Consider the following 27,313-nt stretch of genomic DNA (forward strand, 5'->3'; position numbering starts at 1 on the left):
TCTCGATTATTTAATCGCTCAATTCACGCCCTAGCCATGGGCTCGCCTATGCAAGTACAACTAAATATTTTTTAATTTGCTCATAAGTGAAGCGTTAAACCAATAAATAGCCAGAAATTCTACAAATTATTCCGTGCGACATAACAGCACACAGGCCTGTACATAAGTACTTACCACAAATCGCATTATGAAAGAAAATATGTGCCAGGCAGCAGTAAATTCTGATACACTGATCAGCTCAGCTCAGCAGCCACCCTTCAATTACAACTACCACGGCAACGACTTGCGACGAGCGAATGTAACGAAAAGTTCCATAGCAAACTTTATTTTTATCACATCTCCTTTGTGCATAGATTTCATCACTCACACATCTTTACTCAACCATTCGTTTTGTATGCCTTCCTTCTGGATTTGTGCTTTTTTACATTTTACATGTTTGCTCGCACACTGCAACTTCTCTGCCCCGCACACCCCGCACTGCTTCACCTTGTGCTGCACCGAGCTGATCCAAATCGCAGTGTTGTGGCTGTAGCTGATATTTTGCAGTGCTTGACGATCGCCAGCGTCGTCAGGTCCGTCGCTTTTAGCCGTCGCGTAACAAATAGAAGGACATTTGAGTCATCCCTACCCCCATCCGCTAGCGCATTTCTGTGGCTTTTTCGATTTTTTCTCTGTTCGTTTTGCTGCCACTTCTCACTCTTTCGTTGAAGTGCTAGCCTATTTGCTCGCCTCTTTCTGATTGTTTCAGCCACTTTTTATCATGCATTTGGCTTTTACTTTGCATTCGCGATTTTTTTTTATTCACTAAGTTTACTTCTTTTTTGTGATCTCACTCCCTTTCAGGTTGTCTCATTCCCTAATTCCCTTATACGCCGTTCCTTTTCATGTATTCATTCGCTGTTTCGTTTGCATGTCCGTCCATTCGTCCGTTTGTCCGTCCACTTGAAGCCAACGCAGTTAGTCGATTTGCCATTTAGCAAGGGGAACACACAGGCTAGCAGTCAGTCAGTTAGTCAGTAGATGCTTTGCGTTGCAGATACTCGACTCGAACTTCGCTCGTTGCGAATTCAGTGCTCAGTTCGACACTTTTACTTCGTGCAGCAACATCAGCGACGGAAACGCAGCGAAAGCGCCAAAAAAGAAAAAAATATACATCTACTTATATATAAAAAACTGCCATAGAATAATTAAAGTGTAAATTAGTCACTGCGCTGCCTTTTGTCTCACGCAGAAGCGGGCGTTTGCCGCTGGGGCGAATTGGGCGGTTGGCTAATGAATTTTGAACTGATTGCTATTGGGTGCAGCATTTTCAAAAAAATACAGTTTATCTAGTTTCAAGTAAGAAAGTGCAATCTAGGGCCCGAATTAGGGCCAGCGCAAAATTGATTTTCGATCGGAAAATTCAAAAGTCGTTCTAGTAAATGGAGTCGATTGCAAACCGGAAGCGCAATGCAGAGCAGCGAGTAATTTGAATAGTGTGGAGCGTTTGAAGGCTTCTTCAGTATTTTGTTTTTGTAATTTTTTTGCTTTACAACGCAACAACTCAGGATCTTGTTAGTTTTTTATTGTTGTCTTTGCTTGCGAGAAACCACAAGCGGATTGTTAAACTTTTTAGAAGCCCATAGCTCTTACATCTACCTAAATGCAATACATACGCAAATACACCCATACATACAAACTTATATAAGTCAGCCGCAATAAACTCAGGATTCCACAGAGGGTAAGTAAATATAAAAATCATAATGGATTTATAGAAATTCGGGAAATATAATAACTTTTTTCTTCGGTAATATTTTTTACTTTGAAAAGCTGATTTGATTTAACACAAAATATGCAGTGCTAACTCGGTAATCCGCACAGAGAGAGGGCCGAGGGCATGCGGAGTACTATAACGACCGAACTAAAGCGTGCCCGGATCACGGAGTTAGGACTGAAATTAATTTAGGCAACTATATTTAAAAAAATGTGATAAAGGGTGGAGTTCATTCAATGCTCACATAATTTAATGCGTGTGTTTTAACATCGAGGATTAGCTCAGAGCCAAAAGCCTTGCTAGTTGGTGCCTCTAACTTTAAATAAAGTTAGCATTTTGTTGTTGTTATTGTTATAATTTTAATAAGAGACAATCAAATATGGACCAGCAAATAGCCTGAGCAGCACAAAATTCTGCAAGTGAGTGGATCTTTTTTTACCTCTCAGCTAAGCGCGACTTCGAAAGCCGCACAGATTTCTGAAATCAATGAGAATCGCAGATAGCAGTTCGTGCAATAATTTGACAAAAAGTGTATTAAGTGGTTAGATTTTCGATCGAGTAGCCGCTTGCTATTGCGGAGTGCGCGAAATTAATTTCAGCTTTGTAATGGTTCCGTGTGCTGATGGTTTTGTGTGGAGGTAAAAGCTTTTTTGCTGCAACCTTTTTAAAATTAAATGTCTGTGATTTATTTCATAAGCATGTTGAGAATTGTAGATGTGTATCTAAGTGAGTGAAACAATAAAAATAGCAAGATGAGCTTAACAATGAGGTTAGAAGAAATATCATTTTGATCAAAAGGTTCCTGGAATATATTCAGAAACTTCAAAATATAAGTTTATTTCTCAAAAGTGAAGTGGTTGCCTTCAAAATACTCCCCAACAAGTGCAAAGCACTTATGCTAGCGTTTCATACAGCTCTCGAAACATTTCTGGAAATATATTTTCGACATAAATCAGATTCAGATACGACTTCGATTTTTCCATTACTTCCTTTCGGCTGTTAGTGGTTTTTTACCTCGATCACACAGAAAAAAAAAACGCAGGGAGTCACACCAGATGAATTTGATGGCTCTTGGATGGTATTCGTTGCGTTCTTAGTCAAAAATTCAAGTAATATATAATGATGGCACTGTGCGGCGGTGCGTTATCATGGCGCAAAATCCACTAGGTCTTTTCCCACAAATCGTTTCTTTTTCGGCGTCTTGCTTCACGTTAATGGTTCATAACGCTCACATAATAGTCTTTATTAACTTTCTGACCTTCCGGCAAAAACTCTTTGCGTACAATAAATTTGTAATCCATAAAAGCCGTGAACATCGTTCTCTTTTTGGAGTGAAGACTGAATGCGACGTACTTTTTTTTGGTCTTGGTTCATATGACGCTCTCCACTCCCTCGCCTGATGTTTGAATTGCGTGTCGTTCTCATAACTCCACGTCTCGCCTCCAGTGATGATGCGTTTAAGGAATGTTGGGTCGGATTCAGCCTTGGAAATTGTGTCTTTGGCGATATCAACGAAGTCCCTTTTTTGCCCAAAATTCAAGTCCTTTGGGAACAACTTTGTAGCAAAACGGCACAAGCCCAAATCATTAACTCCAACGGATCCATGAGCAATATTTAATTTCTCAGCCAGCTCTCTAATGGTTCATTTGCGGTTACTGATACATTTTTCTTTCACTTTATTGATGTTTTCATCAGTTTTCGATGCCGAGGGCCTGCCACTACGTTTGTCGTCCTCGATGGACTCACGATCTGTTTTTAAGCGTGCATGCGGCTGCCATCTTTAGAGTATCACCGAAAATTTGGCGGAAAGTTTCCGAACATTTTTATGACTTTTGCACGAATGAAACCATTTACAGCGCAAATTTTATAGAAATTCGTTGCAAATTCAAATCTGAGGTATTTACTCAAGACGGCGTAACTTTTACAAATGCTAAGAAATTACCTCCAATTTCGGTAGGAGTCTTAATTACAGATATGGCAACCTATCACAGAAAAATGAAACTCAAATCAGTTGACTTAGAGCGGCACCTGTTGCGATTAAAACTGTAGGGGTAAGAGTTCCAGTGCTAAGGCGAGTTTTTCAAGCCGAACTTTTCAAGCAAAAATCGAAAAAATCTCCTAATACCTCGAAATATTTCCACAGCCAAACCAAATCACTCATTTTCGCAGTATCTTTTTGCAATGAAAAACGAAAGAAAAAGAAGAAAATAAAAGTAAATTATTTTGAAAAACCTTTGATTCAAGCGCTAAGCAGGGCAAAAAGTCTTCTGTCTGGAAAAAAGACGAAATTGCAGCAATATGGCCTACAAAATAAAAATGTGAGTGCAAACTACACACAAACACAAATGTAGCTATACATACATACGTACATTGTGCGGTTGTTCTTACTTTCGTTTTCGTTTGCGACAACTCAACGACGTCGGCCTCACCACACAAAAAAATATTTCCATTCAACAATGATTGCTGTAATAAACACACACTTATGCACATACACACATATTCGCATTTCACACCAGTCGATAAGATACAACTCACATCAACCTGAATGCCACGCACGAATGCACAACCGGATTCACCTATGTAGCCTAGGCTCCGGCATTATCAGCAGCACAAACTATGCGCTCATACTATTCGTGCATACATCCATATCTACGTACTTACATGCCTCATACTATGGTAGTTGTATGTGCAAGTGTACCATAGAACGGGAAAATCACCTAATACAAAAATCGCACCAGCAATTTGCGCTACGTGCAACTAGTTTGTGCTGCTGCATGCAACATTAACCGCACTGCCGCACGTCAGTCACAGCAACAACGATTGCCTACTCGGTGCCGCATATTTAGACAATCGTGTACAAGGCAATCAACCGAGAGCCCAAACAACATGTTGACAACGTTGAAGGAGTGGCGGATGCAAGGAGAACAACGAAACAATGACGACAAACCTACTCATGCGATCCGGAGCGAAACTGCAAACGAAACCGAAAGGCAGCACTGGTGTCCATCCTCCATCCGCCACCACCACCGCCAGCAAAGACATAGAGGCACAGTTGGATACCGGCATTTAGACCGAGACCGAGACCGAGACCGAGACTGAGCCAGAAATTCAGACCCAGACCGGCCAGATGACAATGCGACAAGTACTCGCACATATAACACCATAAATGACGTAATGACACTACTCCACTAACACATTTTTCTGCATTCCTGCTGCAACGGCGGCAACTACATCCTCTGCCACAGTCGTCGCCACTGCCGCTGCACTGCCGGCTGCAGCTGAATGGAGTCGTAAAAATGGCAGAAATGCCAAAGCACAAGACATTCATAGTGGCAAGCGAAAAAGTAGAAGAACCGGCAAGAACACCGGCGGATGATAATAGTTAGTGTGAAACCGAAAGCAGAAAACATAGTATCTATAAAAAATAGAAAAACAGCGAGTGAAAAAATATTCACACGAATGATATAAATGTTGTCAATGGATGGAAGAAAGGGGAGGCGAGAGAAGCAAGGGTAGAAGGTGTGTTTGTAAATGTCAGACGATTCGCAGCACTTCATGCGTACGTACGCATATAGTCACTCCAGCCACAGCCACAGCCATTGCCATTGCCAATGCCACTATGCCACAATGCCACTATCGCACACTCACACAAATCGCTACCATGTCGCACTATCGTTGCAACACACAAACAACGGACAAAGGCGCTCCACACGGAATAGACCAGACGCAACCAGCACAGAACTAGCGAGAGTGCATGTGTGTATGTAAACATGAAAGGAAACGTACACGACGACGTCCAACGAGAAGTGCAAAAAAAAAGAAAATAAATGCTGGTCCGACGTTGGTGTGTGTGCAGCAGCAAAGCACAGTGGCGGCTGCGAGGCGAGACGGCTTTATCGTTAAACAGCCACAACAACGGCAGAAGTCAGCCACTCTATTAGTTGCACAAACACACACGCATAGACAAATGTTTGCATTATTTGCATAGAAACCCTGCAAGCAATCGTTGTTGTGATGTTGTGGTATTGTCTGAAGACCGGCAAGATAATTTAGTAGTTGAGCGGCGCATACATTCTTGGAAGTTCCAAGCTTCTACGCCGGTTAGTGGGAAGCGTCTTAATGTAGTTCCATGATGGGAGGGAGCTGAAGTTTGGCGGCAGATACTTTTTATGAGAAGCTTTTTCATGGCTGAAATGTGCAAGAACTCTTGATTTGCCTGTCCAAAGGCGAATGTTGTTAGAAGAAATCTTTTAATATTCTATGTCTGCAGTAGTGATCGAACCCAGGTATCAGCAGGTATCGAAAGCATGGCAGGCATAAACACACAGCACTTGGACAGCAACTAGAATTCAGTAGAAAAGCAAGTACGATGAATAAGGAGCGCAGAGTGCCATGGGGTTGCCTCCTAGAACTGCTATCAAGGAAAGAAGTACAAAAGGCTGAAAAATAGAAGTAATTAATGAATCAGGTTTGCTCCTTCCACCAAAGTCTTTTGCGCGCTCTACTCATCCTAAAGTACCTCATCCATATCCAATTCCCTTAATAAACCTAAGCTTGAGCTGGGTTGGGTAATAAAGTGAATGAATGAATAGCAGTATAGACTTTTTTTTAGTTTTATTATTCTATTGAAAGATATGATAGAGCAATTAGGAAAGTCTGTTCGAGCAAAATGGGAAAGACTGAGTTTAAAAACATTAGGACTGCTTAATCTGAATTCATTGGCTAAAGCACGTCATATTCAACTCTCTCCCGGTACGAGTATGGATTAGAAATCTCTACCCAGAGTAAGAATATTTGGAAATCAGTTGGTTAGGCAGTGCTGGCTGATCTGTAAAAAGATCTCACTTAGACCTCTAGGGTTCAGTGAATGCATTTAGAGTCGAAGATATTGTTTGATTATTTAATGCACGCTCTCGCGAGGTTCAACAAGCCGTTCAGCCTGTTGGCCTCTTCTAAGGCACGCAATATGCCGTCAGAATAGGGAAGGACGTTTCCGAGCCGTTTGATACAAACAAGGTTACAGGCAGAGTGACTCGCTGTCGTGTGACTTCTTTAATCTGATGCTGGCAAAGATCGAGCGAGCAGCAGAATTTAATCGCTTAGGAACAATTTTTTATAAGAGTGTACAATTACTGGCGTACGCCGATGATATTAACATCACTGCGCTGTTAGTTGTGCCTTTTCCAAATTGGATGGGTCTGGTCGTGAACCAGAGCAAAACGAAGTACCCCCTGTCATCAAACAAAGAGTTGGCGCAGTCGCGTATCGGCGCCCACGTCACTGTTGACAGTTATGATTCCGACTTTATAAGAGACTTTGGTTTATTTAGGAACCATCATTAACACCAATAAAAATGTCAGCCTTGAAATCCAAGGAATAATCTCTCTTGCCAACAAATGCTACTTTGGATTAAGCAAGCAATTGAGTAGTAAAGTCCTCTCTCGACGAACAAAACTAACACTTATAAGGCTCTCATCATGCCCGTCCTAACGTATGTCGCAAAAGCTTGAACGATGACAACAACCGATAAGCCGTTCCTTGGAGTGTTTGAGAGAAAGATTATGAGGAAGATTGTTGGACCTTTGCGCATTAGTTACGGCAAATAAAGATCAAGTGGCTACGTTGGCTGTCATCGGAATGGATACGCTGCGATTTTTAAAGCATTCGATGCGGTACCAACTGGTGGGGACAGAGAAAGAGGAAGACCTCCTCTGCGTTGGAAAGATCAGATGAAGAAGGACTTGGCTTCACTTGGTGTGCAACAACTGGCGCCGGTTACCACAAGAAAGGAACGACTGGCGCGCTTTGTTAAACTCGACCAAAATCGCTTGAGCGGTTATCGCGCCAATCATCAACAAGAAAAAGAATGTGCTAGTCCTGCGCTTATCTATTAATTTCTTAAATATTATTACACTCTGGCAAAAACAAAGAGGAAGCAAAACTTATCACTTTCCCCACTTGCGTTGACTTCTACATTTGGAACCATCCATCCTCCACTTATCACTGCTCGTATGAAATTCGCCATTCCGTAGTAATTAAATTTATCGCATACTGAGGTGTCTTTTTTTATAAAAAAATTAGAGTTTCTTTATTGTAATGTGTTTTGGTGAAAAATAAACAAATCAGTTCCTATTAGGTATGCGATCTCTACTCTTAGCAAATTTCGCGATCATTTGAATTGCCTGTCATTCACATGCCGAGGGCTGTGTGCGTGCGCAACTATGAAGCCTGCATAAACTCAATGTAATACATTTATTGCATTGCAAGCACACTCTTTGTATGTATGTATGTATGTATGAACGTGCACTTATTTGCTCATATGGACTTACTTACATAGGCACTTATATGCTTGTGTAGGTATACAAATTGTTCGCATACACAGCTTTATGTGGCTTGATGATCAACATATACCCACCCATACATACATACATGCCTGCATATGTGTATGTGTCGACATGCAAGTTGCAAATGTAGTTGGTGCTAATAATTTTTCAAGGTTTTGTGTGTCAGACGAGAAAATAAACAAATCGATATACGAAATGAAAACAAAAAGGAGCAAAAGGGAAGAAAATATTAAATAAACGAGAAAACATTAATGAAGGAAGCTTTGTGCGTAAACTATAAAGCAACAACAACAAATGCAAAAGCGAACAAAAAACTGCAGTCTCACGAGGTAAGGCAAATGTTGGCAAGCGAGGGAGGGAAATGAAGAAAAAAATGATCAATTGATGATCGGCAAAGTCTACCAAGCAATAATGAATTAACTTTAGCTGAAGAGTGGAAAAAACTAGGGGGATATTTTTAAGAAAAATTATGAGAAAACAATTGTTTACGCGTGTGTGTGTGTGAGTGAGTCTAAGTAGCACTCCCACAATAGAGCTACGCTGCCGCTTCACACGCTTTCGCTTGTGTTCGATGTGTTACTTGTTTTTGTTTTGTATATTTTCGGTGTTTTTCATAAAGATAGTTGGAAATGTATGGCTTCTTCGATCACACGAAACCCTGAATAAAAGGAAGTGAGCGCAATTAGTTGCTATTTACAGCGAAAAAGATTTAAAAAAACTAAGAAGGAAGCACACAAACAAAAAAAAGTATGATCATGCAATAGGAAAACTAAAAGAAATATGCGCTTCGGCGAAGTTTAGATGCCACACTGTGTGTGGAAGGCAGACAGGCACACACAATGCACACACACACACACCCGCATCATCCCATATGCGCACATGCAATTTGCGATAGCCAACAGAGTAATAAATACGCCACAGTGCGCCATATATTCCCATAGGGCATTTCCGTTGGGTTGGCCTTGATCTCTAATTGACTCGTTTAAAATGTCGTCGAGCTTGGTTTTGCCACTAAGACGCACCGCGCCGCCAAGCTAAACGACATTGATGGACATGCTGGCGTACTAGGTTGTGAATTTAATAGAACGGCACAGCAAATGCACAAAAACACGACTGTGCACAAGTCCGGCAGACAAACAAAGCGACGCGAGCAGGGCTGGGCGGCTGCTAGGCAGGCAAATGCACAAAAGTGGAGCTGCACACCAATACACAACGGCAAATATTGTACTCGTGTCGCATGCACATATTTACATAGACAGACGTACGTTTGTTATTGGAGTGGTGGAGTGGCATGTGATGTTTGGAACAACTGTTGCGCCGCAATAGCCCACTAAATGCAACAAATCGCCAACCAACCGGTAGACATTCCCTACAACAGTTGCCACTGTGCACATTATCGCTAGCTATGGTGGCTACGGTGGCAGTGTGCGCTGCCAAGGCAATTACAAAGACAGCACCGGCAGTAGTGGCAGTGGCAGTGGCAGTGGCAGCTCCATTAATGCCGTTCAAGGACGCGCATATCTATATTTGTGAGTAGACGCAAGTATGCCGCCAATGCAGTGCCTACGAATGCGCATAAACACCCAAACGTGCCTGAGTGCATCACACACTGTGCATGCAACAAGCGCATGGTAGCTGGCGCTGTCAGCGTCGCCGACGCCGCCATCTCCTGCAGTCACTCACAAATGCATTTGCGGCGCGGCTGAGCTGGTATTCTCGGAAACGGTTTCCAAGGCCAACCACATTTAGCCGCACACAGCTGCAATGCACACCATAGCAACACGTACACATACATGCATGCATATGCACATACATGCACACATACATACCCGTATTTGCAAGAATGATGCGCTTGTATATGTAGCACACTGGCAATCGGGCCGAAGACTGACTGCATTTGCTTAGCTGCATCGAGTTGCAAAAAATCACATGCACATGCAACTATTGCGGTGGCAGCAGTAGCTGCTGCTTGCTGGGCCTCGCACGTAGAGCTCTTTTTACCGAACGTTGTTTTGTGTGTTGATAGGCGCCGTAGTGGCTTTTGTTTTGAAATGAATAGAGGTGGAGCGCAAGTGTTTGTGTGTGTGTGTGTGTGCGTGTGTTTGTGGAAAATTTTCATTGCCAGTGATGGTGGTGTTCCAGGCATCAGGGCAGAAACTCCGCTACGCGAATCGCACAAATCGCACAGAGACGCATTTTCGCAAGCCAGCCAGCAAAATCTAAATTTGCACGAGAGCAAGAGAGCAGAGCTAGTAAAATTTGTGAATGCCATAAAAAAATAATTGGCGCATACATTTCTGTTAAGTGTTTAGTGGAGCTCCTATTTGTGGCGTGCGTCTTGATGTTGCACCGCATATGGAGAGAGTTTCCAGTTTTAAGCGGACTCTGAACAACAAATGGGTTTTATGAGAAGCTTTTTCATCGCAGAAATATTCTCGGAGGTCTGCCATTGCTTGCCAGGGAGCAATCGCTATTAGAAAAAAAATGTTCTATCATCTTGCTTTTTCATGCACGGATATTCGAACCTATGTACTCCCAAACGGTAGTCACTTACCAAACCATTCGGCTACGGCGGTCGCCACAACTACCAGAAGAAGAAAAACAGGGTAGCTGGCGGAAAATATATATTTCTCCACCACTGAAGATTTTTCTTGTTTGCTCATTTTATTTTTTTCTGGTCATAGTGGGGCCATATTCCGGCCTTAAGCTATTTTAGTGTTTATGCCCAAAAATAGATTTTCCAACTTCAAACGAAATTAATAGCAACGCTTGAAGGAGCGTGTCTAGGACCATTTTTTAATAAGTCTCCATGTTCACTGCAAATAATTGACCCAGAAAATAAAAAAATTAAGAATTAAAAGTTGTGTACAAAACTTTCTCCCACACAACTCCTTAAAATGTACGTCGAAATTTGATTTTTTTTTTAATTTAACCCTTTACTGCGTGCTTTAATAAAGCGTTGAAAAAGAAGGGTTTCATGTGGAAACAGTTTTGTTTAACTATCAATAAGACATTTTAAAAGCAAAATAAAGAAAAAGTTTTAAATTTTGTGTTTTTTACGGAACCAAAAACTAGTTGTAAAATACAGAAAACTATAGAAATCAGTTGAAAAGTGGAAAAAATTATTATACTTGGAGAAATATGAATATATCGACTTCATAAAAATAGGTTTTTTTTTGTCAACAAGTACTTAAGTTTTACTCTGTTATCGTTTTTTGAAATTGAGTCACTCGCACTTCAATTTTGCTTTTCCACGCATTTACACAAAAGTGAGGTTATTTCAAAAGATCATAAAATCATGGACAATTTTTTGCGCTTTATTACTGTCAAATATTCATTTGAGGGCTTAAAATAGTTTTGAACTATTTTATAACATTTAATTTGGAAACAAAATTTATTATGTGCCCCTATGCGGTAAAGGATTAAAGTGGCCGCATATCCAACTTTTTACACTGTGCCTGATCAGTGGCAGCATCGGCTGCCGAGTGCCTCTTTCCTACATACACACATACATATGCATACAGTTTCAAATTGATTGACTCTACATAGAAAACCTTCTATTCAACTGTTCTTCCTGCTCCCGTAGTATGCCTCGCATTCTGTGCTGCACTTCCTCCACTGCCTTTTTGCGCTTTTGTTTTGCTGCAGCTTCGTAGGTTGCACAGCAAAACCAACGGTATTGACTTCGAGTGAGGGCTATGGGAATGGCAAAGTTGTAGGCACCAAATGCACGAGCAACAACTAGAAAATTGCTGATTGAATTGCCTGATTTCGCTTTTCCTCCGCGCTGCCACATTGGCTTCGATGGTTGGATTTGCGCTGCTGCTGCACTGCTGACTGCGCTGTTTACGCTAGCGAAATGCCTGCGAAAGGGCATTGCTTACAGTTTAGTTTTATTGCAGTTGATTTCTTCTTCCTATAGCACTCGCATACTCCTCATTGTCTTTCTGGTTTTATTGCCAGTTTTATTTTTATGCACTTTCCAACTGCATTTTGAGTCAGTCAGTCAGTTGGTCATGAGTGTCGTCACACACTATTACGACGATTGCAAGTTGGTGTTGTTGTTGTTGTTGTTGCTGCTGAAGTGGCTACGACACAGCGCGTGTTTATTAGCTCTTGTTGCCACCATCAGCAGTAAGAATTCCTCGGCGGGAGTCGTGAAAAGCCAACGGGAGGGACAGTCGGCCGTTCGACTAGCCAGCTAACAGCTGGTGGGGCAGTTGGTTGAATAAACAGTTGGAGGAAAGGCGGCGGGCGATTGGGCGCAGCAAATAAAGGTATGCGGTCATCGCGTCTCATTTTACATAATTGCTGCAACTTAGCAATGACATTCGCCACCCCTCGCTTCCGTCGCCTTCCGCTTTCCGCTTTCGCTTTGCCGCTAACCCACCCCAAAGTGAACAAAGCCGTGTGTTGCAAAGGCCAAACGAAGAAAACATAAAACCTTAATGCATAATGTATGTAAGTGTGTGCTTGAGTGTGTGTATGTACGTATGTAAAGTGTCGAATATCGGTGGCCCAGTAAATGAAGTTGCCGTAAAAAGCAGTGTAATGAGGTAATGACATAAAGGGAAATGTGTCACTTTTGTTGTGGTTTACGAGGAGCTCTTTTTTATTTTTTTTTTCATTTTTTCACGCTTATAATTTTACACACTTCACTTAAACGCTTCCCCTGTGCACCAACAATAATTGGCAGAATTTTTAGGGAATGTTGAATTTACGAGTATTTTTTTTTGTTTTGTTTGTGTGTGTATGCGCGACTCTTTTTGTTATGGAAGTAGAGCAGCGACTATTTGAAAATTCAATATTTGATCATTAATGCGAACGCGTGGAGTGAATTTGGGGTAATTTAATTGAAATTTTTTTATTCATTCTTTGGTGCCCCTTTTAGCGGGAATGGAATAATAATTCAGTGGCGGATTAGGAAGCCTTTGTTATGAATTTAAATTTGGCACATTTAAAAAAAAAACAAGTTACGCGTCAGAAATATTAGCTTGGAGAAAAAATGAATCCATTACTTTTGCGTAAATGGTAATTTTTTCGTGGTCTATTTTGAGATCCTGGGACCGACTACTAACATGTCGGTGAACTTCGATTATTTCCTTGATTTTACCGACATTTAGGACGACGGACCTGCCTGTGCGAGGTGCATCTTTAACATCAAAAATGCCTGAACGGAATCGATGAAATCAAAATTACTTGTAATTCGTTGTTACAATATCGGCACCATAAACACCATTCACCATTCAAAAAAATTGCAAAACATACCGAATTTTCTCTTTTTTGACCTCCATGGTTAAAACCCTGCAACTCACAACCGAACGGAGCAAGCAAAAAACAACAAAATAATTGTTTTAGTGTGAAATGTCACCTTGACAATGAGCATAAAATTTAATCGATAATTCACGAGATATCGATCACTTCAGCCATCTACCGAGAAAATAAGGGATTTCTTTCTCCCCAAACTAATATTACATATTCTGATCGGCGAATCCGTTCCAATTTGGTTTTTGGACAAATTTTGCTAAATAAAAAAAGAAAGTCATTTGCCAAAAAAAAAAAATCTTGCGATAGGGTGATTAATTTTGCGCCACCGTATACAAGTTATTGAGAAAATTAAGATTTCCCAGAAGCAGTAGTTCTATACATAACCTATAACTGAGTTTATTTTGTAAATTTTCTAGGCACTAAAGACAAGCCTACCTGAATAAGAAATGCGTTATGCCAAATTTGAAGTAAAAAAAAAAATATATTCCCCAAAAAAAAAATTCTATTTATTCCTTCTCACTTGCTCTCTAGAGCTTAAGATATTAAATTATAGCAAAAAATCTATCAGTTCTATATTGGAATGTTACAAAAATTTCACTCCCGCCAAAGAAAATGTATTTGTGAAACGAAAATATTCACCTCTTCACTCCATATCACCTGATTTTGAAAATTCGTTTACCCAAAAACCCATGAATCAGCTTTCATCGCCCTCAATTCAAAAAGATGCATCTTACAACACTCCCTGTTCCGAGCAGATCAATAGAGTTCTAAACTCGCGCAGCGCATGCGCCGACAAGTCAATGGCATTGTGAGTGAAATTCTTGATTGCAAAAACGACTCGTGGCGGCTATTCTACGCAACGATATCGCGTGGGCACAATTCAACGTACAAACCAACCGTTCACCTCAGCAGTTACAAAAACAACAATACAAATGTCAGTATCGGTATCAGTTTCAGTTGCAGCGCTAAGTGCTTTGGAAATTTATCGACATTGAAAATATAGGAGAAAAGTGACGCTGCAGGCGAAATGAGGAAATACGAAAAGTGATGATTGTGGGCGGTGGGAGGAGATGGTGATGAGATCAACGACTTGATTGAAAGCTCTTAGAACGGCAAGTATTTATGTGGCAATGACCACGAGCGGAAGAAATAAACAGGCCAACGGACGATTGTAACAATCATCACCGCTCTCTCTCCCCCTATGCTGCACAGTTCGCTAAACTAAAGCTAAAAAGCGCTAAAATGTTGAATTACCGAAATGCTGGTAGTTGCATTCGTATTCGCATTCGCATTCGCATACGCGCTCGCAATCGCAGCGCGCTGCTGTCATTCGCCTCTTCCTGCTCATGATTTTTATTTTTTATCTAATAACCTTGTCGAATGTTATTAAACCCAAAAAGTTTCTTCACCTCGGCGCAATGAGAAATGCTAATGCAAAGAACAAAACAACAAAAAAGGCAAAAAAAAAAACAAACAGAATAAAACAACACGCACACATTAAATGTATAAACAGAAATAAATATTAAGAATATATACGCGAGTATACAAGCGGAAAAATGCAAATAAACTGAAATGGCAAAGTCAAAAGCAGAACAAATAAGAATGCAAAATACGAGTGCTGCTAAAGCTGGCCGCTAAGCGGCATACAAACACATCTACATCAAAAACGCACCCATACATCGACGCGTTGCAGTACCCCGCCCCGCCGCGCTCCGCTCCGTTATGGTGGGCGCTGAGTGTGTGTGAGCGCATTACGGCGTCAGCGGCGCTGGATCGCGAAAGTCGCTAAATGCGCAGTCCACAGCACAGCCGCCCACCCGACCGCCTGTGACGATCTAACAACCGCCCACCAATCGCCAGCCGAGTCAGCACAAATTGCAATGGAATGGCGCGCGCATCTGTGTGCGTGCGTACGAGTTTTATTGGGAGAGCGCGAAAGCAGCATTGCATAGACTGCGTCAGCACAGCCTACGCCGCGTTTGCTGCCCATAAATGCTTACGCGTTATGACTTAATTTTTGATGCGTTAGCCAGCAGCACCCGTAGTGCGCGCTATCGCACAGTTCATTGCATTGCGTTATACAACGCTTAGCACTAAGCGTTAATTGTGAGGTAAAAGTATTTTATTGCAATTAATGAAATAATATATGTACCTTGTTAGCTTCCCTCATACACGCTTGTAGGTATGTGTGGGAAAGAACATTGAACTGCAAAAGTTTATCAGCAAATTTGTAGCACTTAACTAAAAGCCGCATTGCGCTCTACGCTTGCAAACTAATTACAGCCACGCTCACTTGCGAAACACTCTAGATGACCTCTCCTTTATTGCACTGTCCTTAGTAACTTCACTTTCAGCGTAAATCGCCCGCTGCGCGCCCGCAAATGCTTGCCAAATGGCGTTTTTGCTGAGAACAGCAAAGCGCGCGCGCGACAAAAGTTGATAACGCGGTCAGAAAAACAAATTGTAACAATAAACAAAAAAATTACTTACCGCTGCAGCAGCAAAAACAATAGCACATTCAAAGTGCTGCAACAACAACGCCATTAAGACCACAAAACAAATTTCGCAATTGCACACATAAGCAAAGAATATAAAAAGCAAGTCGTAGCAAAGCAGATTGCCCAGTAAATGAAGCGCACAAAACGCACACAAACATGCGTACTTACACCAGGGAGCGCGCATATGCCAGTATGTGTGTATGTGTGATTGCAAATATGTGTATTTGTTTGCTTAAATTTTACTGCAATTTTTTTCGTTATCTGGCGGGGCTAATGAACCCGCGTCCGCCACGTTATTCGCGCGCACAGGGCGGCCGGGGAGTCGCTAGAATTTGTAGGTCGTTGCGCAGCAGACAGCATGTTGCGCGGTAGCTAACATTTCACAACTTCTCAATATCGAAGCCACACCGCCACGCAGTAGCTGTACCGTAGTTAACAATCGATTCAGCAAATTTACACTACGCGGCGATAGATAAAGTTCGGCGCAATACTTGATGACGATGCGAAGGCATACGCCCACAGCTGCAGCTGTGCCTTCCAAAAATACGTACTTGCGCTGCGGGCGTACTGCCGACATGGAAGGCGCGGAAAGCCTAGGAAGCGACATGAGTAATAGCGCGAAACGCGAGTTCGAAGGCAGCACGCCCGTTATTTCCTGTGTGGCACTACGTGTATTTCTTGCGTTTACATCCTTCACTAAACACACAAAGCTTTCTAGGAGAAGCACCAAACACAAAGCGCCAGCGTATAGGCTGAGCAGAAAAGCACGCTGTTGACAGCAACAAAATAAGCGATACCGCTTCAGTTTGAGCTGACGCTATGATCACTATGCACAAAAATTTGGCCATGAACTCGACGTCTGGCATTTCGAAGACTATAAGGCACATTTACAAAAACAACCACGTGCAAAACAATAAAAAAGAAACTGACGAAAAAGCATAGAGAAGTTGAGACGAGCACTTTTTTGCGCTGACATTATTTACAATAGATCGCAGCGCGCGCTTGTGTGAGTTTGTGCATAGACGCGCGCACACGTAACTGCCGAAACACTCACGCACACATGCACACACATTTGCTTGGAAGCGCTTACAGCTCAGCTCAGTTTCGTTTGACTATAACTTTTTTTTTAATTCTGGCGTCTTAACATTTTACCACTTCACTTTTTATTTATTTATTTTTATTTTTTGTGTGCAATTAACTGTAATTTGAGGTGGCCACTTTGCATTTTTTTGGCTCTTCTCACGAAACACAATAGACGCACATTGGCGTTTTGCAATTTCTTTATTTTTCCACTTTCTGGTTTTCACACATACAGACATAAAATTGCGTACACACGCAGTGATGTAAGAATAGCTAGCAAATGCTATTAATGAGGGGGCAATGCACTAGCCGCATTTTGCGCTCACACGCGCGGCTTGCAAAATACACCACCACTTACGTGCAGTTGAGGCAAGACTTATCCTTAAAGGAAATAGATATTTTTTCTTGCACATTTCCACAACTTTTTCGTTGCACACTTTTAATTTCCAAAATTTTGTGTGCCTTCAAATTTTCTTCACTCCCGCTCCCGTAATGCTTGCATGTTGCATATTTTTAATCTTACTTTTTTTATTACAAAATTATTTTCACTCCCGCTATCACTTTTCTGCACCTCCAAATCCTGCGCCAAGCGCCATCGTCCACCGCTGAAACTATACTGGAAAATGCCAAACGATCAGCGCCAAACTATAGGAAAACTTACAACACAAAGATCGCACCTATACACACACGCATATGCCAACCGATCTATACACTATTTGCAGTACATCGACGACAGCGGAAAAGACGTTGTTAGTTTTTCACCACAGCCACCAGCAAGCGGACGAAGAGTGTGCTGAGCATGCTGAGCAACTATGAGCAAAGTGTTTACAACACTCACTCAACTAAAAGCTTCACTTTGGTCTAGCCTAGACTAATGGCAATACAAACGGCAGGCAAACCAGATTAGCAGCGCCTGAGCGCCAAAATAGTGAATAGTGAATGGCACGCACACAATGCAACACCTCAGACAACAGCCGCGCGGTGAACTATTTGTGTCTACGTGAATAGTTTGTGAGTGCGAGCGAAAAAGGAAAACAAATGGCTGAATGATGCAAGCGATAGAGAGCTCACCTTCTACTGCACTTGGCATGCCAACTTGAGAGATTTGGTCCATTGCAGCAGGTTGGGACCGTTGTATGGGTTGGCAGAGAGTTGCATAGGCGAATGCAGCTAACAGCCAAATGCATCTCAAAGAGCAGCAAAGAGTGCACAAGCCCAGCAAAAAATTTTGCCACTCAAATGCAGCTAAGGAACATTTGTGTGTGTGAGTCAATGTAGGCAGCAAGACTTTTTTCATTCCATTCAAATGTCCCCAATTCGGAATTGAGTATGGCGAGACTTGATCGGAGATTTGTATTTTTGTTTTTTTTTTGTGTGATAAAAGTATGACCAATGATCTGTTGAATTTTGTTGGGTTAGAAAAATGTATGCTTAATGAGTGTAAACTATTAAGTTTGAGGGACGAAGTGAAAAAAATAGAGAAAATAGAGAAATAGAGAAAAAAATATAAAAAAATTTGAACACGGAAGATTTGTTTGAAAAAAGTGGAGAATTTTTGGTTGGTAGGAGATTTTTCATTCCAAAAGAGCAAATCGCGCGTTTCTAGGAAGAAGGTCAAGTACGATAGATTACAAAGATTGGCCACCCACAACGGAAGTGTCAAAGTAACTTCGGCTGCCACGTCATCGGGGACTCGGCAGCAGAATACTGCTCACTCATTCCACACGCATTCACACGCTCGTCCAATCAGTCATTGTTCAGACGGCAACGAAGTAACATGAGCGAAGTCTGTATTGATATTATGTTTGTATATCACCAACACAATCCTATTTTTTTGTAAACAAGCTGCTGTCATGACTCCGGTGAAGTCAGGCAATCAGCTGATTCTTTCAAATACGTTGAGAGCCAGTAATAGGTCTGATATTGACCTTTCTAATGCTCTTCAGCATGGAAGAAGGTCATAGAAAAGTCTAATTGAGTATGAAACATGACTCTTACCTGTTTGTTATGTAAAAAATGCATAGCGGCGCCTATCTCATAGGAAGGGAAAGAATATATACTTTTGCTTAGGAAGCAATAGTAAATTTCAGTTAAATTTTTGTTGATTTCAGTTATTGCGTTCTTTCAGAAAATTAGTGAATTGTACTTTCTTGAAAATATTTTAACTCATAAAATAAGCCAGTTTAGTCAAATTTTATCGACAAATAAATAAAAAAAATGTATTCACAAAAAACAAAAATAAAATAATACGAAAGTCAAATTCTTTGTCTCTGAAATGTTTATGTTCCATAAGCGTTACACGTATATTAGAAATTCTTATTAGAAATTAACCAAGTATTATTTGAATATCAGGAACAATGGCACACAGAGGATCAGTATTTCAATGCCACCTACCACTGACTACAACAAAAACAGGATTTTGGAGAAATAACGCGTCTAAAAAGGAAAAATTGTAATTTCTAATAATCAGAAACACTGGAATTCTCAATAGTGCAAAGTCTAAGGGTTTATAATAGGTCTATTTATAAGTTCGTGCGGTTTTACAACAGATGGCGTAACTTGATTATTATTCCATCGATCCACATTTCCAAACATTCATTGGAGAGCTACTGTCGTAAGGCACAAACGTCAGTATAAGTTTTTTATTTGAAGCGTAAACAACAATATTTTTACCACACTTGAAAATGTCGAATTTCGTGCCAAATAATGTGTTTTTGCGGGGAATTCTTCTTCATTATTTTAATATGAAGAAAAAAGCAGCCGAAAGTCATCGTATCTTGGTGGAAGTTTATGGTGAGCATGCTCTATCTGAGCGAACGTGCCAGAAGTGGTTTGCACGCTTTAAAAGTGGTGATTTTGGCTTGGAAGACGAAGAACGCGAGGGTGAGCCGCCAAAGTTCATGGATACCGAATTGGAGGAATTGCTCGATCAAGATCCGGCTCAAACGCAAGAAGAGGTTGCAAAAACTTTGGGAGTTGATCAATCAACCATTTCCAAACGTTTAAAAGCCATGGGAATGATCCGAAAGGTAGGCCATTGGGTGCCGTATGAATTGAAGCCAAGAGACGTTGAACGCCGTTTTATGGCATGCGAACAACTGCTTCAACGGCACAAAAGAAAGGGTTTTTTGCATCGAATTGTGACTGGCGATGAAAAGTGGGTCCATTACGACAATCCAAAACGTCGGGCAACGTATGGATACCCTGGCCATGCTTCAACATCGACGTCGGCGCAGAATATTCATGGCCTGAAGGTTATGCTGTGTATCTGGTGGGACCAGCTGGGTGTTGTGTATTATGAGCTACTGAAACCGAATGAAACGATTACGGGGGATGTCTACCGACGACAATTGATGCGTTTGAGCCGAGCACTGCGAGAAAAACGGCCGCAATACGCTGATAGACACGACAAAGTTATTTTGCAACATGACAATGCTCGGCCACATGTTGCACAAGTGGTCAAAACATACTTAGAAACGCTCAAATGGGATGTCCTACCCCACCCGCTGTATAGTCCAGACCTTGCGCCATCCGATTACTATCTCTTCCGATCGATGCAACATGGCCTGGCTGACCAGCACTTCCGTAATTACGATGAAGTCAAAAAATGGATCGATTCGTGGATTGCGGCAAAACCGACCGAATTTTTCACAAAGGGAATCCGTGAATTGCCAGAAAGATGGGAAAAAGTAGTAGTAAGCGATGGACAATATTTTGAATATTAAATTTGTAACCATTTTACGTCAATAAAGTTTCAAATTTCGAAAAAAAACCGCACGAACTTATTCATAGTCCTATTATGTAAAACTTTTTCGCCGAAATTATACTTTCCAGGTTTCTTAGGTACTCAGGTTTTAATACTACAACGAAATATATTCTTAGCAACTTGAATTGAAAACGAAACTCTTGAAAAATCTCTTCTTTACTGCAGCTATAGTTTCCGAAGCTCTGCAGAAATGGCTGACCACTTTTAATTACTTAAAAAATGCAAGAAAGCTGCTTTTCAAAGACTATTCTGGCTTTTATTTTTTTCATTTTCTTTATTATTTCTATTTATTTTAGTTATTTTATTAGTAACTAATTTCGAACTCTACAAAGCGCTTACGGCTTCAAAGATCCGAAAAGTTATTAGTCAAACAGCTGCGCTGGTGCTTTAAAAATCTGCCTGGCGTGACCTGAAGCAATTTGCAGATTTAGTTTCTTTGCTTTGAAAAATTTCAGTATTGCAGTATTACGAAATCTAAAAAAGTAGACACCATTTAACCCCTAGCCATTTATTTAAATGGTTGTTCTTGTTCTCTTTTTCTTCATTTTCCTTTCTACTATTTGTCGCATTTAGCGAGTTGAGCTGACTTAGCACTTTAAAATCGCAGACAAAGCATAGTCTACGCTGTTCTTATTGCCTTTTTTGCCTAAAGTACCAATTGTATTTTTGTACTAGTATTTGTTCTTGCCTTTGCCCTTGTTGTGCCACCACCATTCACTATCGACTAGCGTCGCGATCGTCGTAGACTGTGCCCTTGCCACGCAAAAAAACAGAAGAAAAAAAAAAAACAAATAAAAAAAAAAAACGTAACAAAGCCGTCGTCCCTCTTATTCCTAAATTAGAGTTGTATTTATTGCTTTTGTTGCAGTGGCTTTTAAGCTAACTTCGGTTTTCTGTTTTGCTAGCGTTATTTTTAGCTGATTTGTTGTTCCAGCACTTCTAGACGAAGCGGAAACGAGTTTTGAATTAAATTTCATGAAGAAAATTTGAGACGCGACGCAAAAATTCTGTACAACGATATTTAATAGCACTTTTTCTTTGCCCGCCCTCCCTGCTACCTATTGCACTATACATCACTACAAACTTAACTCAACAGCAGTCGTGTACACTCCTTTAAGTGTGATTCCTTCGCCCTCCTGCAAAAAGTTGCCCTTGCGAGGCGCTACTCATCAACATCAGTTGTACGCTCACTCGGCACTCTTCTCGTTTCCCTGTTTATTTTGCTTCAGTTTCTGGTTTAGAAATAGTTAGTAGCCAACAACATTCAGCTATTATTGCCACCAACAGCGGAGAGGGATTGAGCAACAAATTGTCGATTGCCTAAGTATTGGTGAGTGCCAAACGACGGGAGCAAATTCTAACGCATACACTCGAATGCCTAGCTGGCGCTCCTGTTTCAGCGCTACAGTGGGGCATGGGGGGCGCGCTTGACTCACACTCTCCGCTAGTCACAGAAGCAGCCAAATGTGGCGTTGTGATCACACTTTTCTCCAACACACCAGCACACATGCAACCATAGAGTGAGTGAGTGCGTGCGTCTGTGTGTGTGGATTGTTTGAAAGCTTCAACAACTCATAGTGCGCGCTGCGCTGGTGGTGCAGTGCGGGGAATGTGCAGTATGCGGTGCACGTATTCTAATGTGTATACACACACGCACACACACACATCGACCAAGGTAAATGACCGAATGTCCGACTCAGCATGACTAGGTTAAGGTGAAGGTCACTAACGACTACTACTCAGCGCTCAATGCTCTAGCGCACTACACTCTAGGCAAGTTTGTTCGCCGCAGAGTGCTGTCTCGGTATGGGCGCTCGAGCAAGCACATGCCGCGCTCCATCACAGACAGGCCTGAGAGTAGCGGCATCAGCGCCAAGCAAACACTGAATAGTCGCACGGTAGTTGAGCGCAAAGTTGGTGGGAGCTGGGGCTGCAATAGAAACGACAATAGAGAGAATTTGTATGAAAGCGAAATTGAATGCGCGCACGATCGCATGCGACTATTTAATGATGAAGACTTCCATAGGACGAGGAGTGGAAATAATTGCTGATCACGTCGATTTTTGTCATTTGAATGCGATTTATGTGGAGCCCAGATATGTGAAGCGCAGCACTTAAATATGAGTATTGTTGTTTTTGCGCATTTATTTCTTTTTTTTTTTGTATTTTTATGGACAGATAGTTGGTAGCCGAGCGAGGGGCGAGCGGTTGGTTCGGGGCATAACACAGACTGTGAGTTATTTATGTAGTTTTATTTTTGAAGTTTTGCTTTCCTTTGTTTGTGCTGCTACAACCGGACAAATGCCGGAGTAGATGAGGCAGCAGACAAAACGAATGAAAAGGGGACGTGGAAAAGCAACTACTGCGACTTTTGAGGTGTAATTTTGTAGAATTTAGACGAGGTTTCTTTCTGTATTTGGCTGTGCGCACTATTGATTTGATACGAAATTTCATTGCCGCGTAAAGTGGCGTAGGACTTTTCGCAAATAAATTTTTTAAATGACTGGATGTATGTGCAACTCTTGCAACTGTATACACACACATATCGTGCATAATTATATCCAAAACATGCAGCTAACGAACCCAGCAAATTGTGCCGAATTATGGTATATCTGCAACTCGCCGTTTTGTGGCTATTATTTGCTTGTCTTTGCTTTAGTTTTGATTTTGTTGTTGTTATTGTTTTCTTGCGTTACTGCTGCTGCTGCTGTTGCTTTCGGTTGCGGCATTTATTAGGCTTCTTTTGTCATTCTGTTTGAAAGCGCTTTGCACTGACTTTTTTCTCGGCGCTATTTGATTTGCTGACTATAAACAATCACACAAACAATCAAATACAAAACATTTCTATCATGCATACTATACGTCGGCTGCATACATGTGCATGTGTGTGTGTGTGTGTGTGGGTCATATAGAAATACGTGTGCATATGATGGAATCGCACTAGCTTTTCTTGCTTCGGCTGCTGCCTGCACTGCGGCGCGCAAATAGACCGATTGCTGGTTCGGGCGGAGCGGCGCGGCGAGGCAAAAGTCGTTAGCAGCCGTTGAACGCAAGACCTTGAACTTGGACTCAGATCTACGCGAAATTTTGGTGTTTCGGTTGCTATTAGTGTAGCGCTTTGCTATTGTATTTAGACTCACCAATGCCGCTTCTGCTCAACTTTTTTTCGCTTGTAATTTATTTTCGTTTTAATTTTGGATTTTGTTAGATTGCAGACTAGCTTTATTGAAATAAAGGCTTTTATACATACACACACACACACATATGTTCTTTATATAAATGCATTATTCATATACACATAGATAGGTGTGTGTGTTTGTGTGGCTGCATGTATTTTTAGTTAATTTAATTCTTTGAATTTCTTTTGTGCAGAAAATTTATTTTTGGTTTTTGGTATGTCTGTATTAGTGAGCTAAAAACTTTTTGCTAGATATTTCGCAGGCGCTTGCAAAGTGCAATTAATGGCAAAAAAATAACGTGTTAACAAATGGCAGTGAAGTATGCAGAATAATAAATTAGTTTGGTAATAAAATACTTCTAGTACGAAACCGAACGCGATATTAGATATATCAAGCGACGAATTTTGGGCAAAAGCTAAACTAGAACCGAAAAGATATAACAGTATGCACAATTTTGCATAAAAATCACATATTTTAAAATAATATTAATATGCTTTGATACTAACATTCCTGGTTTTATTTGAGACTATTTTAAAAATTCGGAATAAGTATAAATAGACAAAGTCCGGATTAGCTACGGTATTGAAAAGGAAAGCTAGTTTCTCCTAAATTCGTTGAATAAACAAAGCTTCTTTGTTATAAACTGAAGCTGATTTCATAAAAAATGTTTTAAAGAAATGTATAAATATTAATAATGGGTGTTTTTATGGCTGCACGAGAACCACCGATATCAATAACTATCACTAGACAGCTGAGAAGGGCGAGATGTGTTGACATTTCTGTTCAGTAAAGCAGCATTTAGTGCTGCGGTAGCCATTACCCCATAGCCGTAACCATGACAGCAAGTGTCCATTAGTCATGCCGTAACCATAAACTGCTGATATTGAGTAGAATTAATGACAGCATCTCCATTTTGTCATGAAAGCACAGATAATTTTCCACTAAGTCAATTAATTTTTCGTCTTTCAGTTGTAATATTCAAATTTTTGTCGCAAATATCGAAACAAACGTAAAGTATTTCACAGCTGCTTACGGTAACTGGGAAAACCCAAAATTCCATAGATACAGCCAGCTACGGTTATGGCTCTTTATGGAGCGGCTCCTATAATCGTTTAAAGTGCTGCTTATATGTTTGATTAGAACAGCTGATTGCTATGGTTACGGTTATGGCTAAGGCATGGCACCACTAATTGCAGCTTAATGTTTGCCAAGTCACCATGAATCGTTCAACGTCGGAGCAACGACGGCATCAAGAACACTGGCGTTATCAACGGTCCTAATTTCTTTCGAAATGAGCGGCCGTTACGATGAATGGCGAGCAGTATCGAGTGTTACCAAAAATTAATCAGCTAAACATCGACGACATTTGGTTCCAACAAGATGGCGCAATTTAACATACAGCGCGCTTGGAACAAATCGATTAACAAGCGCGCTGTATTCCAGTTTTTTTGAAAAAAGTAGTCAAAATTAGAGTGATCAAATGAACCATGTAACTTATGGCCGCGGTGTGTAAATGCCGGACATCTTTCTCAAAAAATAAATGCAATGGAATTACATATCTACCAGGTTATAAAAAAAAATATTTCAACAATATTTCTGTTTTGTATAACCATTTTAAACTATACCGATAAATATAATATAATAAATATTTTTTTATATATTAATTTTCTCAAAAATTACAAATTATTCAAATGTTTTGAATCTGCATATTCTTTAATTAACTGAAAACTTTACTGAACTAAAAAGTTATTTTCTATTGAATTGGGTAAAATAAGTATGTATTTCTGTTCTATATATTGAAACTGATTTCATGAAAATGTGTTAAAGAAACTAATAAACAATAATAATTTATAAAAACTCTTCTAAATGTTTACAAAAATGTCTAAATATCGCCATTTTTTTTAATTTTTTTTTTGTTTTGATTAACTGTCAACTTTATTGAAATTTTTTTTTTTAGCATTTAATATAAAAAATACAAAGATTTAATAACTTTAGCTCCAATTTAAGAAAAAGAAAATTAAATTAAAAATCAGAAACTAATTAAATTTTTTTTTTTTTAAATTAGTCTATATACTTTTTTTCTCAAAAATCACAAAATTAATTCCTTGATTAATTAAAAATTATATAAAACTAGAAAGTTAACTTATACTAAATTTTATGCAAAAAAAATTTCATTGTATTAAATTTAAACCAGCAATTTCTTTAATTAACTGAAAGTTTTACTGAACTGAAAAGTTATTTTATATTAAATTCATTTCATAAAAGTATGTTAAAGAAACTAGTAAAAGTTAAAATATAATTAATATAAATCTAAATATTAATTATTGCAAAAATTAGAAAATATACAAATTTTATAAATCTTCATTATTGAGCGGAATATTTAGTTTCCCCTAAATTCAGAGCAAAATTTCTTGCCTTTTCATAGAGTTCAAATAAAAAATAAAAAGATTTAATAATTTCAGCTTCAATTTAGGAATACTTTTTTATTCAAGTATAATTGGAATTATAATTAAATATAAGAGGCGTAAATCAGACGAACTCCAAGTCAACCTAAACACAGTTCTCCGCTAACTAAACCTCAATTACTCTCGGGCAGCCTCCGATTTCCCTCTATTACCTGAACTGATAGCATTTAACTCAGTAGCATCGATTTATAGCGCACTTTAATCTCATAATGAGCCTCCAGAGCCTCCTGAGCCACAACGCACGCCAACTTATTGCAACCACAGTTAACCACATCACAATTGTATTATCAGCGCGCAACTAATCGCTCATTGCTGCCACTTTGTAAAGTTATAGGGTCTCCCCCACGCGTCTACAGATTTTTGCGCCATAAACAAGACCAAAAACACGCCACGTGGTCAAGGAAAACAGAGGCATAAACTTGTAATCAAAACCCGCATACTACTACTACAACTACACACACACACGCACACCATCCACACTCTGCTCCCCAGTGTTGACAACACACATGAAAAACAGGCAAAAAAGGCGAAAACTAAAACGATAGTAAAACGTTGAAACGACAGTCAACTTGCGCCACCCACTCGTCTAGCCACCCACTACTGCGGCCACACTGTGTGATGTGGGGGCCGAGGGCAGTGGCAAAGTGGCTGACGCGTCGCCGTCAGCTGGCTATGATTTTTGCTCACCACTGCTTGCAACGGCTGCTCATGAATATGCTTGCATGTGTGTATACACCTATACGTGGCAGATGTGGCACATAGCATTTGGGGTGGCAAGCATACAGTAAAATAGATATATAGCATACATATGTGTGTGTATGTGCGCATGCAGACTGACTTATTTTACTGTTGCTGCGCTGCTGGCCATTCATAGCTTTGCGTCGCGTCGCTGCAACACCTTTGCAACACTTTGCCACCAACCCTTCTTCGACCGACGCTGCTGCCGTACGGAAAACTTTT

At 40.4% G+C, this 27,313-nt stretch overlaps 1 protein-coding gene across 3 annotated transcripts in view; it reads left to right on the top strand.

Moving 5' to 3' along the window:
* Positions 1-1,444: 1,444 nt before the first annotated feature.
* The window catches only part of LOC128856879 (broad-complex core protein isoforms 1/2/3/4/5), a 93,153-nt gene continuing 67,284 nt past the window's right edge, over positions 1,445-27,313 (top strand). The window contains exon 1 of one of the 3 annotated variants that reach the window (XM_054092298.1): positions 1,445-1,720. The gene's annotated coding sequence lies outside the window, so the exon portion shown is untranslated. The remainder of the gene's footprint in view (positions 1,721-27,313) is intronic. The other 2 variants (XM_054092299.1, XM_054092297.1) reach the window with 2 other exon arrangements.

Source organism: Anastrepha ludens, chromosome 3 (genome assembly GCF_028408465.1).
Source record: "Anastrepha ludens isolate Willacy chromosome 3, idAnaLude1.1, whole genome shotgun sequence".
Lineage (NCBI taxonomy): Eukaryota > Metazoa > Arthropoda > Insecta > Diptera > Tephritidae > Anastrepha > Anastrepha ludens.